Source organism: Octodon degus, unplaced genomic scaffold (genome assembly GCF_000260255.1).
Source record: "Octodon degus isolate 3935 unplaced genomic scaffold, OctDeg1.0 scaffold00054, whole genome shotgun sequence".
Taxonomy (NCBI): Eukaryota; Metazoa; Chordata; class Mammalia; order Rodentia; family Octodontidae; genus Octodon; species Octodon degus.
Genome location: NW_004524630.1, coordinates 2,029,656 through 2,033,555, shown reverse-complemented (window position 1 = coordinate 2,033,555; position 3,900 = coordinate 2,029,656).

Below are 3,900 nucleotides of genomic sequence, written 5' to 3'. Positions count from 1 at the left end.
AACCTGGAATGCTTTTGGTAAGAAATAGCGTGTTCTTTTCTCTTGTTCCTTCTCTGAAAACCACAGCGATCAAGAGAGAGAACAAAAACTGCAAAACTCAAGTTTTCAAGAAGTAAGAACTGGCTAAGTCTCCGCGGTGCAGCCTTTGACAACTCAGCCAAGCATGGTGCCGCTTGGGCCAGCAGACGGGAGACAGCCGACGGCCACCGCCCAGCTCCAGTCGCAGGTAGATCGCAGCAGCCTCGTCCATCCTCGTCCATCCGCACAGGGCGGCTGGAAGGCTGAGCAGCCTGCCCCGCGGCCTTCCCGCCCCCGAACGCGGGTGCTTCCGAAGCAGGAATGACCTTTTCCTCAACTTTCTGCAAGCCATCCTATTCCCAAGGGGCAGCCGTCTCTGGAGAAAGGTGCGGCGGAGGCTGGAGAACAAGCACTGGTGCTCGCTGCACGTGCAGGTCGCGCTCGCGGAAGGTGCGCACGTGCTACAGCCCCGGGAACCCCCGAGCGCTCCGGGTCACGTGCTTATCCCAGGTGGGCGGCGGAGCGCGCTTCAAGCTACGCGCTTCAGGCGCGTACAGTGCAGGTTCAGGGTGTTGAGACACACATGGAACGAGGAGGGAAAGCAAGAGGAACAAAGGAAAGTAAGACACAGGGAAAAAAAGAAATGAAAATTTCAGATCTGCTCACTCGCCTCCTTGAGCCAAGCTCTGTCCCAGTCGGAAGGCAGCAGCAGGCCTGGATGAATACTGAGCTTGTAAAGAGGAGAAGGAGAGGATTCCGGTGAAAGATGGGCGTGGACCCCATACGGAGAGAACAGCACGAGAAGGAGCACTCCGAGAGAAAAGTCAGAATACACTTTAAAGTATTCCAGGAATCAGGGGAACAAAATTTAGAAAGCAAACTTTCTCTATACTAGCAAAAAGGTTGTTTCTTTGTTTTTAATGTGTTTGGTGCAGGGTCTCACTACGCAGCTCAGCTCGGACTGGTAGTGATCCTCCTGTGTTCAGTCTCTCGGCTCAGGGATTACAGGCGCGCACCACCACACCCGGTCTCAGTGGCTGCCAGCGTGGACAGGGCCGGTGTGGCATGTGGTCCCGAGGATCGAACCCCAGTCCCTGTGCTTGCTTAAGCAGGTGCTTAGTCCAGAGTTATCTCACCCACCCCAAAAAGTTTTAAAGAAGCAACAACAACAACAAAAACAATCTTTCAGGCAAGACATTGATCAAATAAAGTAAGATAGTTCCTTGTAAAGAACCAAATGAAAAAGAAGTTTGTCAATCTTAGCAATAAACTAAAAGTTTGCAATAAAACTCCCAGAGAATATGTTGCTGCTTTGACTATACCATAAAAATTAAAAGAGCAACAACAGCAACATAAGGAGTGCTATTGAGATGATCAGGGACACAAAGAATAAATTTGAAAATGTTTCATAAATTCAGTAGAAAACAGAAAGATAAAATTTTTCCCAATAAGATGAAATGGAAAGCAAAGAAATCCCCCTGAAAAGAGTGAAAAGAGTTGCATTCACAACTATGTGAAGAACGGATGTATGTGATTAACATTCAATTACAGAAGTGAGGGAATCAGTTTTAGTTTTTATTTTTAGGTGGAACCGGGAATTGAACTCAGGCCCTTGCGCTTGCCAGGGAAGCGCTCATTCTACTTAGCCATCTCCCAGGCCCCCGAAATAGTTTTAAAGTAAAGAACCATATCTGTGTGAAGATATTTCTGGAAATGTTATATAGCAAGCTGGTACTCACCTGTAATTTCAGCACTCTGAGTTACCTAGGGTGAAAAATTCAGGCTCTCACAAAGAGCAAATTGGTTAAGCAATGGCCGTGACTCATCCACATGGCTGACACAAAAGATTTACAAACTGCTGTAATTTACAAACTGCTGTACATGTTTTTAGGGTAAATGCTGAGGGGATTTGAATGACCTTGTCAGATACAAAAATTACATTTTTTGTTGTATAGGTCTTGCTTTAACTTAGTCTTAACCATCCTGCAGAAAAGTATAGCCACGAAGTATAAAAAGTAAAGCCATATTAATGTGCTGAGCTGCGAAAAGCTCATGTCAACAACTTCTGACAATTGCCAGTTCTGCTGATAATTCACTACTATTATGGATTATTGGACTATATTGGGTCATTTTGCTGAATTCAAGTACCTCCAATCTTTAGACTGGCTTCAAATATGAAAAGGTCCTTTAAAGACTTCTCCAAATACAGCTTCTTTAACTGCAGTGGAACACCCATCTCTGACAAAACAAAATGAAAAATGGGGATATGTTGGGAGCCACGAAGCTAGAAAATCCATCAAATATGTGTAGGAGGGACTTGGCCCCGTGCCTAAAGCGAACAAGCTACCCCTCCTGAGATGAACGTCCTGTCTGTCAAGGTTAGCTATCAGTTGCCAGGCAACCTAGTCTTATGCGTTGCTAACTTCACAAAAGTGTAAATAAAGAACCATTTTGTTGTGATAAAAAAGAGAAAAAAATATACCTACGTATAAGATAGGATAGATGTACAGGTACTTTCTCTTAGTTCAGTGAGAAGAAAGATTTGTATTAATAGTGTTTAGATAAGATATCATGTCTGTATCTTGTACTCTGAATAACTACTCTGAAGATAACAATACGTAATGTATTAATTATTGTAACTGCCCTACTAACCTGTTTTGAAACTTTCATTACTGTTTTATGCTTTTTCTCATTAAAATGAATAAAAAAGAGACAGAGCCAAAATTACTCTAAATGATTATTAAACAGAGATCAAAATACAGAATTAATTAATTGGAGCATAAAAAGATTATGATACATCAAAAGCTTGTTTACTGGCTGTTATGGTTTAGCTCTAAAGCAGCTCCTAGGCTCATGTGCTGGGCAGTTGACTGGACTACAGGACTTGCTAGCAGGAGGTGGGTTCTGCCTGGGATGGGGGCAGCTGGGGCCCGACCCTGCAGGGCCTTCCTGTCACCCCTCCGGACTCCTCCTTTGTCCTCTGCTTCCTCCTGCCTTGCCAGGGGCAGCCTTCTCTACTAGACCCTTCCACAGTACCTTCCTGTGCTGGAGCTGACTGCACTGTGGACTGACACGTGAGGCTACGTGAGCGCCTTCTTTACGTTGTGAGTGCTGCATACTGGGTTTCATCACCCGGGAAGTGATTAAGACAGTTACGTTTCTAAGTTTCTGTGTAAAGATATGTGTTTATTCCTATTTTTAAATTATTTTTTTCTTCATATTCTGTAGGGACTTAAAGTTTAACATATCAATCCTTGATGGAAAATACCTGTTCCGTGTTATGTCTAATGTGTTTGATATTTATACAGATAGTTAGGGTAAACCGAACTGCATATGTTGCAGGGTAATAATAAGCTTTTCTTCTGTAGGGTTAACAACTTAAGCTTGCAGATCAAAAATTGGAGAAAAGGAAGGGCTGCAAGTTCTGCCAACATTTTGGTCCTAGCCTTTCAAGGTCAGCGAGGACTCAGGACATAGGAGAACCCATACTGTAACATCATGTAACTCAGTTGTGTCCCAAATTTTCTGATCAAGGAGATTATAGAGCTACAGAGGAATGTGATCGATGATGTATAGTGTGCCTAAGGAGAGTCACATGGAGAGAAAACATTCTAAGGAGAGAGCAAATTGGTCAAGCAATGGCCGTGACTCATCCACATGGCTGACACTGACAAAGGATCTACAAAGTATGGTACAGGGTTATAGGATAAGTCCTGAGGGGACTTGACTGACCTTGTCAGATACAAAAGTTACATTTCTTGTTATATAGGTCTTGCTCTGTCTTGGTCTTAACCATCCAGCAGGAAAGTATAAAAACGAGGTATATAAAGTAAAGCCATATTAATATGCTGAGCTATGAAAGGCTCTAGTCAACAACCTCTG